Source organism: Saimiri boliviensis, chromosome 15, assembly GCF_048565385.1.
Source record: "Saimiri boliviensis isolate mSaiBol1 chromosome 15, mSaiBol1.pri, whole genome shotgun sequence".
NCBI lineage: Eukaryota > Metazoa > Chordata > Mammalia > Primates > Cebidae > Saimiri > Saimiri boliviensis.
Window position 1 is genome coordinate 17,410,072 of NC_133463.1, and position 26,225 is coordinate 17,436,296.

Genomic DNA, 26,225 nt, shown 5'->3' on the forward strand with positions numbered 1-26,225 from the left:
ATTTCATTGAACAATTTATTTGTTAGTAAAATGAGAATCCAAATAAAAACACACATTGTAATTGTTTGATATTCGTTTAACCAGCAATCTACAACCTTTCTATACCAGTTTCATAGAAGACAATTTTTCCACGGACTGGGGAGGTGGGGGTGGTTTGGGGGTGATTCCAGTGCATTGCATTTGTTGTGCACTTTATTGTTATTATCATCATATTGTTACATATAATAAAATAATTATACAACTCATCATAATGCAATATTGGTGGGAGCCCTGAGCTTGTTTTCCTGCAACTAGACTGTCCCATATGGAGGTGATGGGAGACTGTGACAGATCACCAGGTATTAGATTCTCTTAAGGAGCACACAACCTAGATCCCTTGCATGTGCTGTTCACAGTAGGGTTCATGCTCCTATGAGAATCTAAAGCCACTGCTGATCTGACCGGAGGCAGAGCTCAGGTGGTAACAGGAGCAATGGGAAATGGCTGTAAATAAAGATGAGGCTTCCCTTGCTTGCCTACTGCTCACCTCCTGCTGCTGCTGTGCAACCCGGTTCCTAACAGGCCATGGCCCAGGAGTTGGGGACCCCAGCTCGTAACTGGCTTTTAGTACATTAGTTTTGCTCATTCCTTGCCCTAATCCACGCCCCCACTTTTTTTTACAGTTCACCAAGAAATCATTTCTTTTTCTGATTTCTGCTTTGTGATTTTTTTTCTTATAGCTATAGTAAATCACATTCAGAATTCTCTTCTTCCTCTGAGTTTTTTCCTTCTCTTGATTCTGTAGAGTTATTTTCAACCCCTTGCTTTTGGTTTATTTCATTTAATTGTGTGTGTATGGGTGTGTGTGTGGGAGTTTAATTTTTCCATTTTCATTCATACAGGGGATAGTGATATAGATCTGATATTTACCAACAAGGAATTGATTAGCTAGGTTTGCAGCAGTTTTATTCTGTTTTCTTTGTCTGTTGGGAGTTTGTTAACCCAATTCTCTGATCCACAGTTGAGTAGCAGAGTTATGTGTTCAGCCTCTAGGTCACTTAATTCCTGGCGTTCAATACACTTTCATCTAACATGGCTCTGCTGCATGGAGGGGAGACCTTGTTGTATTCCCTTCTGTTGGCTCTTATGCTCGCAACAGACCACAGACCTACCTGAAATTAAGGAAAGAGTCTTCCTATCTTGCTTTTGAGCCTTCAGTACATAAAAGACTCTGTTTCTATTTGTGTGTAGGGAATGATCTTCTCTGGGGTGAAAACAGATGACGTGCAACACCTAATTCCTGGTATACATACATGATGGCCATTTGCAATTACATGAATGAACATGCAGGATGTTATGCTAAGTGAAATAAGCCAGACATAGGGGGAAAAAGTATACTGTATGATCTCACTTATATGTTAAATCTAAAAAGGTCAGACTCATAGAAGCAGACAGTGTAATGGTGGTTACCAAGGTCTGGGGGATGGAGATATGGAAAGATGTTGGGTACAGACTTTCAGTTGTTTGATAAATAGTTCTGAGAATAAAAGTGAAAATAAGATCTTGAAGATCAAGCATCCAGAACCCTTTATCTGAGACTGAATCAATAAGAAACTGATAATTTCTTTGGATTTTAGTTTGCAAGGTGCTATATCTCTATTTCCTTTAATTGAATATGTTTCAATGCTGGTTTAAAAATAAACCTTATCTAAAGTGGTCAATGGAAGGTGTTCACAAACCTAGGCCACAAATGCTGCCTGTCAGACAACTGTGAGAATACTGATTTTAAGATTCATCCAGATTGCAGAGATGATAAAATGAGGGGGAAATATGCATTTTTAGAATAAATAAATCAGAGTAAGGAAAAGAATCTGAATAGATGACCTACTTCAGAGACCCTACAATTAAAAATATAAGGTGTTTAACCTACCAAGAACCACTGCATAGAAATAGGCACCAGTTATTTAGTTTATTTCACTGACATATCAACAAAGGGAATCATACTCAAGCTGGAAAACATAGGCTTTAGTTTTAACATGTTAAAAGAAAAATATGCCACAAAAACAGATGAATATTTCTTAAGATCTAATGTACAGCATAAATGGTGATGGATATGTTAATTTGATTGTGATAATCTTGATTATAAATGATCATGTTGTATATTTTGCATATACATAATTTTTATTTTTCAATTAAATATTTGTTATTAATAAAAACAAATTCCTGCCTCTTAGCTAACTGTCCTACAGAATTTGGCAACCCACTTCAGTTATAGAGAAAGTCTAGATGGTGACAGGGAGGTAAGGGAAGTTTTCTGGATGACTCCCAAAGCAGTGTTCACTCAGTAGATGTATAGCCACAGGCATTTCCAAGCCTATGGGACCAAAAGCAAAGAGCTAGAGTGCTCTCTGCTTAATTTCAGGAAGCCCTATGGTGACCTGTCCACTGCATTTTTCAATCTATGTTTTCTAGTCGTATAGAATAAGATTGTAGGCACTCTGGTAGGGACTGAAGCATGAGACCATTTTTCTCAAAATATGATACAGAGGTGTGGAAAAGTGGTCAGTGCTTTTGAGGGGAGAAGTATTTATAGATCAGTTGGAAAACATTTAGGGAATAGTCTCTAAAAGAAAAACAGTTATGTGTCCTCCTCGGGAGAGTGTAGGTGGTGTGAATCTCTTGGGGGAGGAGGTCCACATTTGCTATTCTAAAGTGTTATTGGGGTTAGGGAGGCAGAGAAAGGACGGCAAGGTTCCTAGAGTTTTAAGAACTGTTCTAGCCACAAGAACATATTGTCATTCTTAAACATGTCATGGGCTCTCTTTTTCAAGTCTTTGAATGCTCCGCTTTTGCCTGGAATATCCTAGCTCTTCTCTTTTCTTACCTGGGTAATTTCTATGCATTATTCAGCTCTCATATCAGATGTTCCCTTCCCAGGAAGACATCCCTGACTCTTTCTCCTCAATGACTGGAATGGATGCCCTTCTACTTTGCTTTCAAAACATCTTAGTATGTTTTTATCACAGCACACATTTGCATCTATTGTTATTGCAAGCCTGTGCCATGTTGGAAAACCACTAAGTTTTATTACTCATGGTATTCCTAGGTTCACGTTGGTGGCACAAAATAAATATTCAAGAAATTGCAAATGAATGAATGAATGGGCAGATCATGAATGAATGAGTTTTTAGTGGAATGAAGCAGATAGCCAAGGACTTTTAGTTTATTCTTTGTCGTCTCCTCTTAATTCTCTTGTATTAAGAAAAGAGATTTGTACTTTGGGAGGCTGAGGTGGGTGGATCACGAAGTCAAGAGATTGAGACCATCCTGGTGAACATGGTGAAACCCCGTCTCTACTAAAAATACAAAAAATTAGCTGGGCATGGTGGCAAGTGCCTGTAATCTCAGCTACTCAGGAGGCTGAGGCAGGAGAATTGCCTGAACCCAGGAGGCGGAGGTTGCGGTGAGCCGAGATCATGCCATTGCACTCCAGCCTGGGTAACAAGAGCGAAACTCCGTCTCAAAAAAAAATAAAAAAAAAAAAAAAAAAAAAAAAAAGAAGGAAAAGAGATTTGTAAAAAAAAAAAAAAAAAGAAAGAAAAGAGATTTGTATTAGCTTGCCATTTTTGTCACATATCTGCAGTAATCTGTGTAACTTATTAGAATGACTGTAATTCCCTGCAATCCGGTGTCTCCACCTAAATGTGATATTTGACAAATAACTGGAAGGTGCTCACTTAGAAACACCTCTGCACTTGCCATATTGCTAGAGATTTCAAGTTTTTAGGTTTTTTTCTTTTGTTAAGGATCACCTAATAAAAGTTTACCCCCATTTTATTAATGTGCAAAGGTCTCTAATTTGAGTTCATAATTCAGCTCTTCTCTTTTTCTTTAAGGGCAATAAGGGAGAATGGGAGGGAATGAACGTATATGAAACATTCCACATGCCACTGTGAAAGTTGTCAGAATCAAAATTGGGCTACTAACATTAAGAAAACCCTGGCAAATAGAGTCAGGAAGGCCACGAGAAGAAGGTTCTTACGCTTGTATGCCTGATAACAAAAATCATCAGCCAAGATTCTAGAAAACCACAACATTGTACAAAGGCCATCACAATCTTACACACACAAAAATGATTCTGCAGAGACATATGCCTAGCAACTGCATGTCTCATCTCAGGCTGGCATCACCCTTGTTAATGATTTTTGTAGCCAAAGATAATAATTATTTCAACAATTATGTAATTCTCATTAATGCTTTCCCATAAAAGCCTTTGTCTTCCTTTGCCTCCCTGAATATACACATAGTTGACTATGGCATGTGTATTCCCATTGCAATGCTTTAATCCCAAATCAATATCACCTTCTTTTATAGAGCTTTTTTCTCTGTTGGTTATTTAGGTTGACACCAGCATGGTACTATCATATGTATCCTAGTCAATCACGAAGATAAAGATGTTGAGGTTTAGGGAAGCACAACGTAATCTGGAAAGGGTCACCTGAATTAAAAAGAATTTGTTGCAATTTGAATCTAGGTCCCACTACTGCACTATGGGCATTTTTATTTCATGGCCATTTGTTGATCTCCAGTCTACCGAAAGCACAGCACAATGCAGTGCCCCATAAATAACATTTGTTTTTAAGCTATTTATTTATCTGAACTGAGGTATTCTTTAAGAGCACGGGTGCTTCTGGGAGCATGGGCGTAAGAGGATAAGCAGACAGGTGGTTTGAGAAAGGAAATGAGACCTTGGTCTCTGTTAAGCCCCCAAAACGCAAAGACTCAAGAGGCTGGCGTGGAAAAGAACGTGGGCTAGAACACAATATCATCCAGGAAAGCCAAGTCCTCCCTGCGTGCCTTGTAGCAGCCCAGTTCTCTTTACACAGGTGTAAACATATAAAAGTAAGAGAGTTTTTAAAAAGTGATTTCACACTCTTTTTACAATCCCAGGTGTCTTATTCTGCCTCAAGCAGTGTGGAGCCAGGCAAGTCACCCACGTTTCCAAGCCTCAGGTTCCTCACTCACCAAGTGGAAGTGATAGTCTTGCCTGCCGTGACTACCTCTGAAGGTGGCAAGGAATAAAAAACAGCAATGAACGCAGAAAGCATCTGTATAAAGCAGGTATGGTGGGCAGAATGATGGCTCTTTAATGACTTCTATATCCTAATCCCTGGAACCTGTGTTGCCCCACACAGTGAAAGGCACTTTGCAGGTGTCATTATGTTAAAGATTTGGGGATGGGGAGTTATTCAGGTGGGCCCAAAGCAATCACAGAAGTCTTTATTAGGGAAAGAAAGAGGCAGAAGGGTAGAGTTAGAGAACAGGTTTGGGTTGCTGGCTTTGAAGATGGAGGAAGGGGCCAGAAGCCACGGAACGCAGGCAGCCCGTAGAAGCTGGAAAAGGCAAGTAAGAGATACTGTCCTGGAGCCTCCAGAAGAAATGCAATTCTGCTGACAACTTGATTTTAGGCAGGTAAGACCCATTTTGTATTTATGACCTGCAGAACCATAATGTATGTGTGTTGTAAGCCACCAAGTTTGGAGTAAATTGTTAACAGCAGCAATAGGAATTAGAAATAGGCTTAAGTTTGTAGACATGCAAAAGTAAGTCACTGAATAGAAACTTCGATGTTTGCTGTCCCTTTTTGTTTTGGGAAAGGCTGTAGGAACATGCTAAATTGCACGGCTTCCTTAAAGCCCACCTCTGCCAGGAGCTAAACAGCTGCTGGTGATTTCCTTCAGCTATTTGTTGGCTGGAAGACACAAAAAGACTCAATTAAGACAGTTTCACTGAAAGCAAAAGTCATCCACAGTATTGCCTCTGCTTTGATACACACAGGCCTGTTAGAACTCAGCTCACATAAATTTTCCGTGCTGAGCCAGCATTAGCCGCCAAACGCCCAAGAGCCAATCACAACAAATGATTCTGTGAGTCTATGTTCTCTGAAATGCGTGGTGTATTGTTATACTCATAGGAATATATTTGGAATTCTTATTAACAGGAATATGTTTCTAAACAGGTTTAGTTAGTTCTTTCAGCATCCATCAGGGATCAGTGATAATAACCACTTTTTTTTTTTTTTTTTTTTTTTTTTTTTTTTTTTTTTTAAGAAAGCAGGGGATGGAAAACGCTTTGCTGGTAGTTTCAGATTCCTGAGCAGTTTGGCTAGTAGGAGCATGTTGGAAGCCTAGATTCTCAAGCTTACTAAAGACTTTAGACTACACTAATATCTGAAACAGAAATATAAATACAGTCTGTGATTCTAGTGGTGAATGGGGGTGAAAAGGACAGAGTGAGCTACCTGGATGGTTCAAGGATTGACCACCAACTGGGGAAGTCGTGGATACACAATCTTAACAGCTAATGCATTGGATATTTGAGACATCGTTGTACTAAACACCTTCTTCCTACCTGAGTTATGCAAAACTAAACTGTTGTGAATCACTTCCTCATCAGCAACTACCCCGAGGAACCAAAATAATCAAATGTTAATAAATGAGAAAAGAACAAGAGAGCAGCTTTCAGACTTAGGGAGGGAAATGAAACCCTCTGTCTTCTTTTCTAAATAAATGTATAATGAATGACTCATAAGAGTTTGATTTCTGTAGAAACACCACTGTTGGCAGAGCTCATTTACCGTATACTGTTGAGGAGCTTATCAAATTGAATAGGATGAACTTCTTAGCCAAGAGAGGGAAAACAACACAGTTACTTATTCTCTTTCTATGACAAAATCCATGTGCCTAAATATTGTTTCTAGAGCTGCAGATAGCATGGGTCCGGGCAACAGTTTTAGGGAAGGAGCAGCTAAGTATTTAGCCATCGGTCCTAATAAATGCTGCATCATTGTATGAAATTGCCACCGAAACTTGGAATATACAGAAATTTTGCATTGAAGAAACAGGAATTCTAGATCTGACAGAAAGTAATCATTACTTTACTGGAAACATCATAATATTTCATCAAGTGGAAATTTTTTAAGGGAGGGGGGAGTTCAATGTACTGAATCAACTAAGAAGAATAAATATAGAAATTAACTCCTGGCACATCCTTTGTTCCAGGCTGTTATATATTATATTACAATTGCCCCTACTGAATGGCTTTTGAAAGAATTTCTTGCATAATGGCATTTTAGTCATCACTGTAATGTCAACAAACAAGGCAGATTAATGCTTCCAGTCCTGAGCTGTCTTGCTCTCTGCTTATTAGAATTGTAGTCAGATCTTCATTAGAATGAATGACATCTGATTCCATAAGGCAGACACAACAGAGGCACCTTCTTGCTATGGTGTCACCCTGCAGATGACAATGTAGGCCATTATGAATGACACTCCACAATTCGTTACTTCCTGCCTCAAATTGTAGTTAATCTTTCATCCAAACTGTACACATGTGCAGCTTTAAGTGGCCTATCACAGCGAGTACCCAGTAATGCTGCAAGCACATGGAGACTGACAGAAGGTAAATTGCTTGTCAGGAGGTCTGTATTTCAATTCACAGCATATTCCAAACACGTCGTGGTGAAAGCACGCCACAACAGCTGCTTTCATTGCTAACTATTTTTGATGTAAATGTCAATAAAGCTCCAGGCCCTTTCATATTTTTGGCCAAGAATGTCCATCTTTCCCTATGCAGGCTGGCAGGTGGAGTTCCATTTATCTACTCTTAGGAACATGTCCTATAATAATGATTGTCTCTGGAGACCGTTTAGAGTGATTGAGAGCAGTGATTGGGACAATAGGCTGCTGAATTTCATTGCTGGAGTGGGTTGACAGGTGACTGCCTTTATACCCTTTCATCTGGTGGAGAAGGAAATAAAACACACGCCTCCATCCAGTCCACAGGCAATCCCCTCCAGGTTGAAGATCTACACCTACAGTTCACTGCATTTATCAGGAAAAAAAAAAATGAGAGCCACGCTTATTAAACAACCTTAAATTCCCAGACAGATCTAGTGTTTTTAAAGAGACAGCAACCGCATTTGTTTTCTTTAGAATTACAGACAGGAGAATTAAGCAAACAATTTTGGATGGGATGTGTATGCCTTTGAGGACCTTTCTCTTTCTCCTTGCAAATGGCCCTTTTGGGATACCAGCTGTTCACACTCCATAGCAAACTCTCTCTTTTAACTAATGCTCTGAGGAAGATGACTGAAGCTTGACCTTTAGCAGCTGAAAGCTAGCAGATATATTAAAAATCAATTCAAGGATGCCACTTTTGAACACATTTGCACTCAAATATGTCTGCATGTGACAGCAGTAACTAAGTTTTATTTTTTTCAGCATAGAGTAAAACCTTATACTCACTCTTATGCACACTTATTGAGCATCTGCTATAGGCAAGATATTATACACTAGGATCAGGGATACCAACTAGAATTAGATAAGCACTCACAAAGAGGCAGCTTTTCAATGAGAATAATCTGGAGCAGATAAAGTGTTAATGTAACTTGTATTATGTTTACATTTTATATTTCTTTTCTGTGTTATTAATGTACACAATATATTAGTTTAAAGATAAAACTTGTAATTAATGTTAGGAGTGCCTGCCTCTTTTTTTTCCTACTGATATAAAAATGTGATTTTAAAGCTTGGATACTACTGATCTCAAGAAAGGAACATGGGCTTTTGAGTTTGATGATCTGTTTTCAATTCAGTCTCTACCACTTATTACCCTACTAGCCTTAGGACAGTTAAATAACTTAAATGTATTTACCCTCAATCTCTTCATGTGTTAACTAATAATGGTTAACTTGTCTTGAGCATTTAGTATGCATCTGTCATTTGCATTATTTAATGTAATCCTTTCAAAAGTCCTTGAAGTTGAGTGTTTTTATTGTCTCGTAATATAACTTGGCTAGTAAATGGATTCAGGACTGGAACACTTGAAGATAGTTTCTAGAACCTGCATTTTAAATACTGCCCTAAATTACTTTTAATATGATAATTCCTCACAGCACTACTGTGTGTCCAAAACTTAGTTATGCTGAATGAAAGTGTATTTGCTTTTCCTCAGAATTCAATCAGTAACCTAGGAGAAATATCCAGAAAGGTGTTGAAAATTATAGAGCATAGCACCTGATTCTCACTTATGAGATCTGAGTGCTGTTCATAGGGCTTGAAGGATGATTAAGAGGTAGGTATTGTAGGGGGATTGTAGGCCCAGAGGACCACAAAGCACAAAAATGAAGAGAAAGCAGCTAATGAGCTATTCAGGGACTAGTGAGCCATCTAGTGTCACTACAAAGGGGATGTCTTGCAGTCTGGCGGGACTGGACATTGAGATTTGAAGGCAGATCAACATGGGCTTAAATCTCTTGGCTACTACTTGCTAGCCATGTGATTTATCTGATGTGCGCATTTCTTGGAAAATAAAAAATATCTCAGAGCATGATGAAGATTAAGTAAAATAGTATATGAAGAAGCATTTGATGACTTCAACAGCACTGTACAAATGTAAAGTGACATATAAGATATCTGTGTAATTTTATCAGCTCTGAACAGATATAAACTCCTGAAGATCAAAGTCAAGTCAGTGCTACATCACTTAGTGCCTAGCCCAGTATCTTGCATCCAGTAAGTACTAAGTAAATACATGCTGAATGAATATGTGTCAGGTTAAATAATGCTATCTGTCATTTTTTCCACATTATGGAAAAAGATGTGTTCAATTCTAGAAGGCCATAATTTTATCTGTATCAAATTTCATATGCTATGATTAAATAAATAGGATCTTAAAGGACATCTCTTATTGTATTCATTTACTTTTTTCCAAGCATGTCTTATGTAAAGCATTATGTGGCAGAAGTTTCATGATCCTACTCCTTATCAGTGTCTTAGGGATGGAGAGCATCCACCCTTCTTACCCCAAGGAACAGTCCCTGGGATCCACATCTGGCTCCTGATGGTCTGCTCAGGCAGCTCCATGAGCAGCTGTGCTGCTGAGGCCACCCTGAAGAAGAGTTCTGGTGTCTATGGGGTTTCTGTCTTTGTATTTGATAGAAATTACTATATTTGTTTAAAATACAACAAGATCTAGCTATATACCATTTAAAAGGGACACAATTTCAAAATAATAAAATATTTGAAAATAAAATGATAAAGATTCATCACATAAATTCCAACAAAAAAAAATCGCTACCATATATACAGAAAGTGGTATTTAGGCAGTACATTATCCTCCCTAGCCACTACCCTAAGGTTATTGTATATGTATGTATACAAAATTATGTAGTATTTTTGTGTTTAAAATTTTGCATAAATAGTATCATACTGTATCATTCTAATTCTTAATTTTGTCTTCACACTTTTATGCTTTTTATTTTTTATTTTATCTTTGTAATTTTTTATTGACAAACATTTTGTATATTTATGATGTACAATATAGTGTTGTAATATTAGGTTTACATTGTGGAATAGCTAAATCAGGCTAATTAACATATGTATTACTTCATACACTTATAATCTGCGTATAGAAGCAGGGAAGATACTTGAAATCTACTCTCTTGGCAATTTTCAATTATACATTGTTAGTAACTATAGTCACCATGTTGTAAAATAGATCTATTGATCTTATTTCTCCTGTCTGAAATTTGATATTCTTTTGCCAACATCTCCCTGGTCTTATTCATCTTCCCCGAACCCCTGATAACAGCTATTCTACTGCCTGCTTCTTTGAGTTTGACATTGTTTAGATTCCACATGTAAGTGACATTATGCAATATTTATCTTTCTGTGCCTAGCTTCTTTCACTTCACATAATGTCTTCCAGGTATATTTATGCTGTCCCAAATGACAGGATTTTCCTCTTTTTTAAGAATTGTATAGTACTTGATTGTGTGTATATAGCATATTTTCTTTACCCATTTATCCATTAGTAGACACTTAGATTGATCCCGTCTTGGCTATTTAAATAATCCTGTAATCAACACAGGAGTGAAGTCATCTCTCTAACATAATGATTTCATACCCTTTGGCTATATGGCCAGTAGAGGGATTGATGAGTCATATGGTAGTTATATGTTTAACTTTTTGAAAAATCTTTATACTGTTTTCCACAATGACTGTACTAATTTACATCCTCAGCATACAAGGATTCTCATTTCTTCACATCTTTATCAAAACTTGGTGGTTTTTTTTTTTTTGTCTTGTTGAAAATAGCCATCTTAACAGCTGTGAGGTGATAGCTCATTGTGGTTTTAATTTGCATTTTCCTATTAGTGATGTTGAGCATTTTTCATATACCTATTGTCTGTTTGTATGTTTTCTTTTGAGAAATGTCTATTCAGTTCCTTCACCAATTTTTAAATCAGATTTTTTCTTGCTACTGAATTGTTTGAGTTAGTTATATGTTGTGTATATTAAACTCTCGTCAGATTATGATGTGTAAATATTTTCTTTTATTCTGTTGGTTGTCTCTTTACTCTGTTGATTGTTTGCTTTGGTTTTCAGAAGCTTTTTAGTTTGATACAATCTTACTTATCTATTTTGGCTTTTGTTGTCTGTGCTTTTGAGGTCAGTTTGAAAAAAAAATCATAGCCCAGACCATTGTCATAAAGTTTTTCCTGTATGTCTTCTAGCAGTTTTACAGTATCAGGTTCTACATGTAAGTCAACAATCCATTTTCAGTTAATTTTTGTATGAGGGTCTAATTTCATTATTCTGCAAATGTAGTTGTCGCACTATCTTTATTGAAAACAATTTTCCCCATTGTCTGTTCTGTAATACTTATCAAAAAAATCAACTCACTATAAATGCATGGATTTATTTGTGGACTCTGTTTCATCAGTCTGTGTGTTTCTTTATATATCGGTACCATGCTGATTTGATTAGTATAGCTTTGTAGTATATTTTGAAATCAGGTAGTGTGATGCTTCCAATGTTATTTTTGCTCAAGATTGCTTTTACTCTTTGGGGTCTCCTGTGGTTCCATTTAAATTTTTAGGATTGTTTTTTTCTATTTCTATAAAAAAATGGCATTGGAGTTTTGATAGAGATTGCATTGAATCTGTAGAATACTTTGGGTTACATGGGCAATTTAACAACGTTAATTATTCTAATCCACAGATACGGGCTATATTTCTATTTATTTATTTCGCGTTCCATTTCTTTTGTCAATGTTTTATAGTTTTCTGTGTATAGATATTTTATCTCTTTGGTTAAATTTATTTCTAAATATTTTTTTCTAGCTATTATGAATAAAACTATATTCTTTATTTTGGGAATAGTTTGTTCTTTTTGTTCTTTTTAAAATTTAATTGTTCTGGCTATTTCTTCATGGCAAAAGTGGGACTTTTTATCTTGTTTGTGATCTTTGAAGAAGAGCTTTCATCTTTTTATCATTGAGTAGAATGTTAGCTATGGGCTTGTGAAATATAACTTTTGTTATTTTGAGGTACATTCCTTTTATACCTAATTTGTTGAGAGTTTTTATTTTTACAGGGTGTTAAATCTGGCCAAATGGCTTTTCTGCATTCATTGAAATGATCATATGGTTTCTGTTCTTCATTCTTTTAATGTGGTGTATTACATTTATTGATTTTGAGAGTTAAAATATTCCTGAATTCCAGGGATAAATTTCACTGGATCATAATTAGTGATACTTGAAGTGTGTTGTTGAATTTTGTTTTCTAGTATTTTGTTGAATTTTTGCATCTATATTAATCAGGAATATTGACCTGTCAATTTATTTTTCTTTGGTATTGTATTTGTTTGCTTTTGCTCCTATAGATATGAGTTACCAGGCATTATAATTTATTTATTTCAAGACAGCTTTGCTCCAACCACTTCCTAGGTGTAATATACTTTAAAATATATTGGGTTTTTTAATGTGTTGTAGTTCAACAATAGATATAATTTATACAGAAAATTATGTACATATTGTTTTAAGCAACTTATTTTAAATTATTTAAAGGCAGAAGGGATAATAAATATTCATGCTTACTCTTTTATAAACAAATTGTGATCTTTGCCAGTACTTTTTAAATGTGAATTGAATTATTTTCTATTGTAATTTACTCTCGATCTAAAGAATTTCCTTTAGTATCTCTTACAATGAGTTTGCTAATATGAAATATCTCTTTCTGTTTATTTGAAATGTCTTTGTTTTACTTTCTTTTTTAAGATTTTCTTTGCTGAACATAAAATTCTTATTTGACAAGTTTTTCTTTTTCTCATCACTTTGAACATTGTCATCCCACTGCTTTCTGTCTTCCATAGTTTTTGATGATATGTCAGCTGTTAAACTTATTGAAGTTTCTTTGTGCATGATGAGTCAAGTTTTTCTTGCTCTTTTCAAGATTTGCTAATTTTAGGTCTGAGGGTGAGGATAGTAGCTTAACTCTTTGAGAGTAATACCTGTGCTTTACAAGTGTTGCACTGAGTTAGGGTGACTCTGGTCTTCTCTCTTTGCTTCTCCAGGCATGGTACCTGGGTTCCATGAATGAACTGGAACAATGATGATCAGGGTCTAGTATCCATGATCTGACATACCTAGAGTAGTGCTTTTACCCTGCAATTTAAGACTTAGTAGAGGGGAAAGCCTGAGGTATCTCAGCCATACTTATCTGGTTTACAGTTTCAGCAAGATGAAGTATGAGGAATAAAAAATTCTGTTGGCCTGCCCCTTCTGGGGAGAAATTATTGTCATAGATTGGGAGCTGGGGTGGAATGGAACCTCATCTTGACCACTCTAGTCACAAGTAAATAATCCATCATTTTGAGCTGTGCTGTTGGCGGAAAGAGAGTAGGTCATGCTAAAGTGCTAAAAACTCTCATAGGTCTTACCAAGATTTAGTAGATTTTCTTGAGTGTATTTTTCTCCATTTTCTATAAACCCTTAAGATAATTTCTAGAGATAATTTCTTTTTTTTTTTTTTTTTTTTTTTTTTTTTTTTTATTGCATTTTAGGTTTTGGGGTACATGTGATGAACATGCAAGATTGTTGCATAGGTACACACATGGCAGTGTGCTTTCTGCCTTCCGTCCCCTCACCTGTATCTGTCATTTCTCCCCATGCTATCTCTTCCCACCTCCCCACCCCCCACCCCTCCCCCATTTCCCCCCAACAGACCCCAGTGTGTAGTGCTCCCCTCCCTGTGTCCATGTGTTCTCATTGTTCAACACCCGCCTATGAGCGAGAATATACGGTGTTTGATTTTCTGCTCTTGTGTCAGTTTGCTGAGAATGATGGTTTCCAGGTTCATCCATGTCCCTATAAAGGACGTGAACTCATCGTTTTTGATGGCTGCATAATATTCCATGGTGTATATGTACCACATTTTCCCTATCCAGTCTATCATCGTTGGGCATTTGGGTTGGTTCCAGGTCTTTGCTATTGTAAACAGTGCTGCAATGAACATTCGTGTGCACGTGTCCTTGTAGTAGAATGATTTATAATCCTTTGGATATATACCCAGTAATGGAATTGCTGGGTCAAATGGGATTTCTATTTTTAGGTCCTTGAGGAATCGCCACACTGTCTTCCACAATGGTTGAATTAATTTACATTCCCACCAACAGTGTAAAAGTGTTCCTATTTCTCCACATCCTCTCCAGCATCTGTTGTTTCCCGATTTTTTAATGATCGCCATTCTAACTGGTGTGAGATGGTATCTCAATGTGGTTTTGATTTGCATTTCTCTGATGACCAGTGATGATGAGCATTTTTTCATATGTTTGTTGGCCTCCTGTATGTCTTCTTTTGTAAAGTATCTGTTCATATCCTTTGCCCATTTTTGAATGGGCTTGTTTGTTTTTTTCTTGTAGATCTGCTTTAGTTCTTTGTAAATTCTGGATATCAGCCCCTTGTCAGATGGGTAGACTGCAAAAATTTTTTCCCATTCTGTTGGTTGCCGATTCACTCTACTGACTGTTTCTTTTGCCGTGCAGAAGCTGTGGAGTTTGATTAGGTCCCATTTGTCTATTTTGGCTTTTGTTGCCATTGCTTTTGGCGTTTTGGTCATGAAGTCCTTGCCTACACCTATGTCCTGAATGGTTTTGCCTAGATTTTCTTCTAAGGTTTTTATGGTATTAGGTCTGATGTTTAAGTCTTTAATCCATCTGGAGTTAATTTTGGTGTAAGGTGTCAGGAAGGGGTCCTGTTTCTGCTTTCTGCACATGGCTAGCCAGTTTTCCCAACACCATTTATTAAACAGGGAGTCCTTTCCCCATTGCTTGTTTTTGTCAGGTTTGTCGAAGACCAGATGGTTGTGGGTATGTTGTATTTCCTGTGAGGCCTCTGTTCTGTTCCATTGGTCTATATCTCTGTTTTGGTACCAGTACCATGCTGTTTTGATTACTGTAGCCTTGTAGTATAGTTTGAAGTCCGGTAGTGTGATGCCTCCCGCTTTGTTCTTTTTGCTTAGAATTGACTTGGCTATGCGGGCTCTCTTTTGGTTCCATATGAAGTTTAAGGTGTTTTTTTCCAGTTCTGTGAAGAAGGTCATTGGTAGCTTGATGGGAATAGCGTTGAATCTGTAAATTACTTTGGGCAGTATGGCCATTTTCACGATGTTGATTCTTCCTAACCATGAACATGGAATGTTTCTCCATCTGTTTGTATCCTCTCTTATTTCATTGAGCAATGGCTTGTAGTTCTCCTTGAAGAGGTCCTTTACATTCCTTGTTAGTTGTATTCCTAGGTACTTTATTCTCTTTGTAGCAATTGTGAATGGCAGTTCGTTCTTGATTTGGCTCTCTTGAAGTCTATTACTGGTGTATAGGAATGCTTGTGATTTTTGCACGTTGATTTTGTATCCTGAGACTTTGCTGAAGTTGTTTATCAGTTTCAGGAGATTTTGGGCTGAGATGATGGGGTCTTCCAGATATACAATCATGTCATCTGCAAATAGAGACAATTTGATTTCCTCCTTTCCAATTTGGATACCCTTTATTTCTTTTTCTTGCCTGATTGCTCTGGCTAGAACTTCCAGTACTATATTGAATAGGAGTGGTGAGAGAGGGCATCCTTGTCTAGTGCCAGATTTCAAAGGGAATGCTTCCAGTTTTTGCCCATTCAGTATGATATTGGCTGTTGGTTTGTCGTAAATAGCTTTTATTGTTTTGAGATACGTTCCGTCAATACCTAGTTTATTGAGGGTTTTTAGCATAAAGGGTTGTTGAATTTTGTCAAAAGCCTTCTCTGCATCAATCGAGATAATCATGTGGTTTTTGTCTTTGGTTCTGTTTATGTGGTGAATTACGTTTATGGACTTGCGTATGTTGAACCAGCCTTGCATCCCCGGGATGAATCCTACTTGATCATGGTGGATGAGCTTTTTGATATGCTGTTGCAATCGGTTTGCCAGTATTTTATTGAAGATTTTTGCATCTATGTTCATCATGGATATTGGCCTGAAATTTTCTTTTCTTGTTGAGTCTCTGCCGGGTTTTGGTATCAGGATGATGTTTGTCTCGTAAAATGATTTGGGAAGGATTCCCTCTTTTTGGATTGTCTGGAATAGTTTCAGAAGGAATGGTATCAGCTCCTCCTTGTATGTCTGGTAGAATTCAGCTGTGAACCCATCTGGACCTGGGCTTTTTTTGGGTGGTAGGCTCTTTATTGCTGCCTCGACTTCAGACCATGTTATTGGTCTATTCAGGGTTTCGGCTTCTTCCAGGTTTAGGCTTGGGAGGTTGCAGGTGTCCAGGAATTTATCCATTTCTTCCAGGTTTACTAGTTTATGTGCATAGAGTTGTTTGTAATAATCTCTGATGATGGTTTGGATTTCTGTGGAATCTGTGGTGATATCCCCTTTATCGTTTTTTATTGCATCAATTTGGTTATTCTCCCTTTTCTTTTTTATTAATCTGGCTAGTGGTCTGTCTATTTTGTTGATCTTTTCAAAAAACCAGCTCCTGGATTTATTGATTTTTTGAAGAGTTTTTTGTGTCTCTATTTCCTTCAGTTCTGCTCTGATCTTAGTTATTTCCTGTCTTCTGCTAGGTTTTGAGTTTTTTTGATCTTGCTCCTCTAGCTCTTTCAATTTTGATGATAGGGTGTCAATTTTCGATCTCTCCTTTCTTCTCATGTGGGCACTCATTGCTATATATTTTCCTCTAGAGACTGCTTTAAATGTGTCCCAGAGATTCTGGTATGTTGTGTCTTCGTTCTCATTGGTTTCGAAGAACATCTTTATTTCTGCCTTCATTTCATTGTTTATCCAGTCAACATTCAAGAGCAAGTTGTTCAGTTTCCATGAAGCTGTGCGGTTCTGAGTTAGTTTCTGCATTCTGAGTTCTAACTCGATTGCACTGTGGTCTGAGAGACTGTTTGTTATGATTTCTGTTCTTTTGCATTTGCTGAGGAGTGATTTATTGCCAATTATGTGGTCAATTTTAGAGTAGGTGTGATGTGGTGCTGAGAAGAATGTATATTCTGTGGATTTGGGGTGGAGAGTTCTGTAAATGTCTATTAGGTTTGCTCGTTCCAGGTCTGTGTTCAGGTCCTGGATATCCTTGTTGATTTTCTGTCTGGTTGATCTGTCTAATATTGACAATGGGGTGTTAAAGTCTCCCACTATTATTGTGTGGGAGTCTAAGTCTCTTTGTAAGTCATTAAGAACTTGCCTTATGTATCTGGGTGCTCCTGTATTGGGTGCATATATATTTAGGATCGTTAGCTCTTCTTGTTGCAGTGATCCTTTTACCATTATGTAATGTCCTTCTTTGTCTCTTTTGATCTTTGTTGCTTTAAAGTCTATTTTATCAGAGATGAGAATTGCAACTCCTGCCTTTTTTTGCTCTCCATTTGCTTGGTAGATCTTCCTCCATCCCTTTATTTTGAGCCTTTGTGTATCCTTGCATGTAAGATGGGTTTCCTGGATACAGCACACTGATGGGTTTTGGCTTTTTATCCAATTTGCCAGTCTGTGTCTTTTGATTGGGGCATTTAGTCCATTGACATTTAGGGATAGTATTGTTATGTGTGAATTTGATGCTGTCATTTTGATGCTACCTGGCTGTTTTGTTGGTTAGTTGATGCAGATTCTTGATTGTGTTGCTGCTTTTTTACCATTTGGTGTGTTTTTGGAGTGGCTGGTACTGGTTGTTCCTTTATATGTGTAGAGCCTCTTTCAGGAGTTCTTGTAGAGCAGGTTTGGTGGTGATGAAATCTCTGAGTGCTTGCTTGTTCACAAAGGATTTTATTTTTCCTTCACTTATGAAGCTGAGTTTGGCTGGATAGGAGATTCTGGGTTGAAAGTTCTTTTCTTTAAGGATGTTGAATATTGGCCCCCAGTCTCTTCTGGCTTGTAGGGTTTCTGCTGAGAGATCTGCTGTGAGTCTAATGGGCTTCCCTTTGTGGGTAACCCGACCTTTCTCTCTGGCTGCCCTTAGAATTTTCTCTTTCATTTCAACCCTGGTGAATCTGACGATTATGTGCCTTGGGGTTGCTCTTCTTGAGGAATATCTCTGTGGTGTTCTCTGTATTTCCTGGATTTGAATATTGGTCTGCCTTGCTAGGTTGGGGAAGTTTTCCTGGATAATATCCTGAAGAGTATTTTCCAGCTTGGATTCATTCTCTTCATCACATTCAGGTACACCTATCAGACGTAGATTAGGTCTTTTCACATAGTCCCACATTTCTTGAAGATTTTGTTCATTCCTTTTTGCGCTTTTTTCTCTGTTCTTGCCTTCTCTTTTTATTTCATTGAGTTGGTCTTCGACCTCTGATATCCTTTCTTCTGCTTGGTCAATTCGGCTGTTGAAGCTTGTGCATGCTTCACGAAGTTCTCGTGTTGCGTTTTTCAGCTCCATCAATTCACTTATTCTCCTCTCTATGCTGTCCATTCTCGTCAGCAGTTCGTCCAATCTTTTTTCAAGGTTCCTATTTTCTTTGCGATGGGTTAGAACATGTTCTTTTAGCTCATTGTAGTTTCTTACTACCCATCTTCTGAAGTCTGATTCTGTCATTTCATCACCCTCCTTCTCCATCCTGTCTGGTTCCCTTGCTGGTGAGGAGTTGTGATCACTTTTAGGAGGAGAGGTGTTCTGGTTTCGGGAGTTTTCATCCTTTTTACGCTGGTTTCTACCCATTTTTGTGGGTTTATCCACCTGTTGTCTGTCTCTGTCCCAGGGAGTTGGAGCTTTATGAGTTTCCGTTGCACTACTGCCTTTTTTGATTTTTTTTTTTTCAGGTCAGACCCGCCCAGCTAGCAGCACGCCTAGCCTCTGCCTGCCCGCAGGGGCTTTGCTGAGCTGCTGTGGGCTCCGCCCAGCTGCCCTGAGCTCTTCCCTGTAGTCCTTTTTATATGGGCGTAGTTAGAACTGTCTGGGCAATGGTGGCCCCGCCTCTGTTATGGCGGACTCTCTCTGTTGTGGCAGGTTGCCTCGGCAACGGCGGGTTGCCTCGGCAACGGCAGCCTGCCTCCACAGCGGTGGAGAGTCTCAGTAATGGCGGAAGCCCCTCCCCCACGGAGCCGGACCGTCCCGGTTCAGCTGTGCTTGGTTTGAAGGGCTCAACCCAGAGGGTTTCCAATTACTGTTTTTGTTTTGGTTGTTGTTGGGGGTGGAGGGGTGGGACCAACCGAGCCTGATCACCTGGCTCCCTGACTCAGAGTCTTTTCTTTTAAGTTGAACGACCCCGCGTTCCGGTCGCTTGTTGAAAAGGCGCCGGGATCTCCCGTGCTGCGACTCACGGAGTCGGCTCGAACCGCGGCGCCGGCTCCTGGCGGATTTTTTGCCTAGGAATCTCCTGGCCTGACTCGCTATTTCAAATGAATGGGCTATTCTGCCGTCTCAGGGCTCTGCTCGCCAGCTAAGAGGGCTCCCAGACCAGTGGCTTTTGTACGGAGAACCGCAGCAACAGGGAGTGGTCACAGCAGCCGTGCGGGCGGAATCAGCCCCGCGGGGGCCAAAACAGCCGCACGGGCTGGGACTGCGACGCTGGCGACCCCTCTGCCTGGGTATCTCCTGGTCTGTGGGCAATAAGAGTTCGTCTGGAAATGCGGCGTCCACTCACCCTCTGCACTTTCACTGGGAGCTGAAGTCCTGAGCTGTTCTTAGGCGGCCATCTTGAAAGTCGATCTCTAGAGATAATTTCTAATTGTTGTGTGTTTGCTTTTACAAATAATTATTTGAGAAATTATGGTTATTTTGCTGTTTGCTGCAGAGAAGGTCCATAAAGCTCCTCATATTACCTTTCTGGAAGTGCTTCTAGATATTTTTATTGATAAAATGTAACATACAGACAAGTACATCAAAGTTTATTCATAAATAACAATTTTAGAACATTTCCATCATCCCAGGAGTTTCCATTATGCCTTCACTTTTGGCATTTTAGTCTTCTCCGTCCCTTGCCCTCATAAACCACTGTTTTGCCTTCTATCACTTTAGATTAGTTTTGTTGAATTTTACATAAGCCAAACTCATAATGTATTTTTCACACTGGTCTCATAAGAGAGAATTAAATGTCCCTTGAACTTTTAGTAGAGGCTAAGATGCATTTTTAATAGATCAACTATTAATTCAGTTTCTTTAATGGTCACAAGATTATTCTTTTTTTATTTGATTCAGATGTTATATTTTTGAAGACAGATCCTAATTTCACCCACTTTTTCTTGTTTTATTTTCTTAGCTAAAACATTTGGTATAATGCAGAATGGGAAATATAAGTTATTTTTATTCACTACTAAGTATGCTACTGACTTTTGAATACCAATTTCTCTGCCCTTCTCTCTATTCTCTTAATCTACAGATCCTTCAGTACACATTGAAGGATTCAGTACACATGCTGGATTCTCTTAAGTAAACTCCACATCTTTTACTTGTCTTTTTATATTTTTATCTCTGTGTTGCTAAATGGGTGACTTTCTTAATTATCTTCTCACTTTAACCATTCCCAATAAGTTGTTTATTGATTTTTTAAAAAATTATAGTTTTAATGATTCTCTTCCACATTCACTCATTTTTGTTTTATTTCTATCAATTTTATTTTTATTATGTCTAATTATTTTGAATGGATGTTAGGCCTTCACATAGCTCTTTCAAAATTCCATGTATTTAAAAATCCTTTGTGAAGATAATGTTATTCTTTTCATTGATCTGGTGTATACTTCTCCCAAGATCATATTTACTTGGGCTGTCTTAAGACCGTGTGTGTATATGTGTGTGTTTTAAATATTTTTGAATAAATTATTTTGGAGATGCTTCTTTAGTTGTCAGTTTGATTCCTCCTCCTCCTCCTACTACTACTACTACTACACACACACACACACACATTTTCTTTCTGCAGTTGTTTTGTAGTATTTCCACTTAGCTTCTGAGGTCTTAGTTCATAACTAGATCTTATTATACCTATATAGGACTTTTATCTTGTGTCAATATTGAATATTGCTAGTATCAAAGTTGTCAAAGTATTAAGTTTCATATGTATAAACAATACTCCCAGTTAATGGTTAGTCGCAACTCCCTCACACATTATCTTCTCCAAACTTGGCCTTTGCTTATGAGTAGAAAAACCTTATTGTACTGCCTGATTTTGAACAGTGAGCTTGGCTTTAGTTTCTTGTCTCATGTGATCTACTATTATTTCTTGTTACTCAACAAGAGATAAACTTCCTAGCCAAGATCACTTCTAAATCCAGACCACAACTGCCAACAACTTTGGCCTTACTTGCTGCTTTCTGTTACTATTTTATTCTTGATCTACAGAATTGCCTTAAAAGTAATTTTTTAAATCTTATGTTTTGCCTGTCATTACTGGGCATTTATATGGGGGTATTGGGGATTTAATGTATGAATCTTAAATGCCATTTAAAAATTTTTAACAGTTTTATTGAGGTATAACTTTCATACTATTAAATTTACCCATTTTATGTATATAGTCGATGAGTTTTAGTAAATTTATACAGCTGTATAATTATCATCACAATCCAATTTTATAACACTTCCATTGCCCAAAAAGGTTTCATCATGCCTAATTGCCTTACTTCTTGCTTTATTGTCCTTCCATGTAACTGTTAATCTAACTCTGTCTCTTCAAATTTTGGCTTTTTAAGATTTTTATATTAATAAAATAATTAAAAATATAGTCTTTGGGGTCTGGTTCTTGTCCTAGCATAATGTTTTTGAGCTTAGTCAATATTTCTTGCATGTATCAAATTTGTTCCTTTTTATTATGAATTCCATTGTATATAACATTGGGCAACTTCAAATGGTTATATTTCATTGTTTTAATATCTTCACTAGTTGATAGATGTTTGGATTATTTCTAGCTTTTTACTATTATGAATAATGCTGTCATAATCGTTCTTGCACATGTCTTTGTGTGAGTGTATGCTTGTATTCTCTAGACTAGATTTCCAGCAATTTAAGTTGCTTTTCTATGGAAAGTGCATGGTATGTTTAAGAAACTTTTAAACTGTTTTTCTTAGTGACTGTACCTACAGCAATGTGTAAGAGTTCCTTTTTCTCTACATTTCTATAAATAATTTGTTATTGTATGTCTTTTTGGTTATAGCCTTTCTAATGTGCATTAAATGGCAGCACATTCCCTAATGATAAACAATGTTGAATAGTTTCACGTGATTGCATGGTTTCTGTGTATTTTCTGTGTAGTATCTGTTAAACTCTTTGCCGATTTTAAAAATTGTCTTATTAATAAGAATAATATCATCTTGACTGGGAGGTTTCTGTTATTTTTCTAGTAACTTATTGTTCCCAGCTAGGTCATGCATGCTATTTCCTTCCAGCTAACTGATTCCCTGTTTACTTCTCTAGGAGTACTATTCTCTTCCAAAGATAAATTTATTTACTAAAACTCCTGGATTACCTAAGTAGTGAATCTGAGTGTATTCATCAAATATGGCATGGTTTGCCAATAAATGTTTTTACTGGAAGATCCTTGCTTTTTATTAGTTTTTAAAGTTACAAAATTAAATAGTAGTATATAGTTTTTAGGGAGAAATCTGAGACAATTTGAAATTTAATTATTTTTCCTGTGTATATGAAAAGCTAATGAGACATGTAGCTAACTTCGCACTACAGAAATCTTCCCAAGGTGAGCTAATAATTTTAAAAGGCCACAAGGATTGTGGCTAATGCTAATGTCAAATGGAAAATGACAGTGTTTGGCAACTTAAAATTTGAACCAAATTATTTAGATTTCTATTTTGTCTTGAGATGTCTCTACCTAGCTTCCCAAGGCCCAGTCCACTGCTAGGCCTGCACCTCACCTCCCTACTTTTCTTTTTTTTTTTTTTTCTTTTCCTTCCTTTCTTTTTCTTTCTTTCTTTCTTTCTTTCTTTCTTTCTTTCTTCCTTTCTTTTTCTTTCTTTCTTTCTTTCTTTTTCTTCCTTCCTCCCTCCCTCCCTCCCTCTCTCTCTCTTTCTTTTTTCTTTTTCTTTCTTTCTTTCTTTCTTTCTTTCTACAATTAAATGACTTGTAGTATATCTACAGAATTGTTTATGCTTTATCACAATCAATTTTTCAACCTTTGAATTACCCCCCAAAGAGTCTCAATTTTACCTAGTCATCATTCAAAGCTCCTTCAGTCCTCTCTAACACCAGCCACAGGCAACCACTGATATATTTTATGTCTCTACAGATTTATCAATTCTGGACACTTAATATGCATGGAATCATACCATATATGGTCCCTTTGTGGCTGGTTATTACACCTAGTGTAATGTTTTCAAGGCCCATCCACATTGTAGCATATATCAGTACTTTATATCATTTTGCTGCCAAAAATGTTCTGTTCTGTGGATATATTACATTGTATTTATTCATCCATCAGTTGATTGAACATTTGAGTTCTTTCCAGTTTTTAACTATTACACATAATGTGGTAATGGGCATTCATGTACCAGCTTTAGTGTGGATTTTTTTTTTCTCTTTGGTATGTACTCCTGGGTCCTATGGTAACTCTATATTAAATCATTTGAGGAACTACCAGACTGTTTTCCAAAGTGGTCGCACTATTTTACATCACCTCCAGCAATGTAGGAAGGTTCCAATATCTACATGCACCTTACCTTACAAGATTGCAAAAAAGTTTTCTAATCCTGTGAGTTATTTTTTCACTTTCTCAATGGTGTGTTCTTTGAAGGCTAAAAGCTCTTAATTTTGTTGTTCACTTTATAAACATTCTCTTTCATTGCCTATACTTTTGTGTCATATCCAAAAAAATTACTGCCTAATCTATGGTCTCAAAAATATATGCCCATGTCTGCTTCTGAAAATTTTAGTTTTAACTTTTAGATACAGATTTTTTGTTCATTTTGAGTTTATTATTTTGCATATGGATATCTACTTGTCTCCTAACCACTGGTTGAAAGAATATTCTTTTCCCCCCACCTAATTGTCATAGAATTCTTGTTGAAAAGCAATTGACTGTGAATGTGAAATATTTATGAACTTGATTATATTCCATTGATATGTTTGTCTTATCCTGTGCAAGTACTGAATCATCTTGGCTGCTGCAGCTTTATAGTAAGTGTGAAAGTCCTCCCATTTATTCTTTTTCAAGAACTGTTTTGCCTATTATGGGTACTTTGCATTTGCATGTGAATCTTTGTTCAGTTTATCAATTTCTGCAAATAAGTCAGTTGGAATTTTAGTTTTTCTGTTGAATCTGTAGATCAATTTTAGTGAGAATTGTATTGAATCTGTAGCATTTCCATTTAACAATATACTTTCCAATATATGAACTCAAGGATATCTTTCATCTCTTTAGGTCTTCTTCAATTTCTTTCAACAATATTTTCTAGATTTCTGAGTATACATTTTATATTAATTAATAAATTTATTCCAAAGTATTTTATTCTTTCTGTGATGTTACAAATGCTATCATAAGTACAATTGTGTTCTAAATTTTATTTTTAGTTTGTTGCTATGGCATAGAAATATAACTCTTTTAAATATTGATTTTGTATACTTCATACTTATCAAACTTGATTATTAGCTCATACTTTTAGTGTACTTTTTAAGTTTTCTATATACATTATTTGTTTTTCTTGCCTGTTGTACTGCCTAGAATCTCTAGTACAATTTTGAAAAGGAGTCATGAGAGTGCATATCCTTTCCTTATCCCTGATCTTAGAAGAAAAACATTTAGTGCTTCACTGTTAAGTTTGTTGTTAGCTATGTTTTTTTAGTAGATGTTCTTTATTAAGTTGAAGACTTCCCTTCTATTCTTAGTTTCCTTTATCATTTTATCATGGAAGAATGTTGAATTTTTTTATTTTAGCTTTTTTCAAGATGAAAATATCATAACATAAAATTAACTTTTCTAAAGTGGAAACTCCAGTAGCATTGAGTACATTTACAATTTTGTGCAACTGCCACTGCTATCCAATTCCAAAACCTTTTTATTGCCCTAAAAGAAAATCTGTAGCCATTTAGCAGTTGATCTCATTCCTCCTATCCCCTGGCAACTATAGGTCTTTCCGTTTCTATAGATTCCCCTCTTCTGGACATTTTATATAAATGGAATCATATAACATGGAACCTTTTGTGTCTAGCTTCTTTCATTTAACGAAGTTTTTATTACTGATACATAATAGTTGTACATATTTATGGAGTACATGTGATATTTTGACACATGAGTATAATGTGCAATAATCAAATCAGAATAGTTAAGGGTTTAAAATGATGGATATCTTATCATTTCTTTGTGTTGGGAACTTTCCAAATCTTCTCTTTTAGCTATTTTAAAACATATAATGCATTACTGTTAACTATAGTCACCTTTCTTTGAACATTAAAACTTATTCCTTCAATCTAACTGTATTTTTGTACCAGATAACTAACCTCCTTTCACCCTTCCCAGCCTCTGGTAACCATCATTCTACTCTACCTCCATGAGATTAATTGTTTTAGCTCCTACTAATGCATGAGAACATGCTATATTTGGATTTCTGTGTGTGGCTTATTTCATTTAACATAATACCCTTTGGTTCTATCCACATTGCTGCAAATGACAGAGCTGCATTCTTTTTATGGCTAAGTAATATTCCCTTGTGTATACATACCACATTTTATTTATCTATCTGTTGATGGATACGTAAGTTGATTCTTTATCTTAGCTATTGTGGGTAATGCTGCAATAATCTTTTCCTGTGCCCATTAAGATGATCATGTGGCTTTTGCTCTTTATTCTACTAATTTAGTATATTACATTATTATCATTATAGTGATATGATGCTGGCTGAGAACTTCTGACTTTGAAGAGTTAGTCAAGAAACAAATGATTTAAAACTCATTTTTTACTCAAAATAAAAGATACATAATTTGGTAATTCCTGTA

The 26,225-nt window shown here is 36.8% G+C and overlaps 1 long non-coding RNA gene across 5 annotated transcripts in view; it reads left to right on the top strand.

Annotated features, from left to right (window-relative positions):
- LOC141581431 (uncharacterized) overlaps positions 1 to 26,225 on the top strand; it is a 263,107-nt gene that overhangs the window by 98,396 nt on the left and 138,486 nt on the right. For all 5 annotated transcript variants that reach the window (XR_012514030.1, XR_012514029.1, XR_012514026.1 and 2 more), the window contains one exon: positions 4,930 to 5,100. This is a non-coding gene — a long non-coding RNA (uncharacterized LOC141581431). The remainder of the gene's footprint in view (positions 1 to 4,929; positions 5,101 to 26,225) is intronic.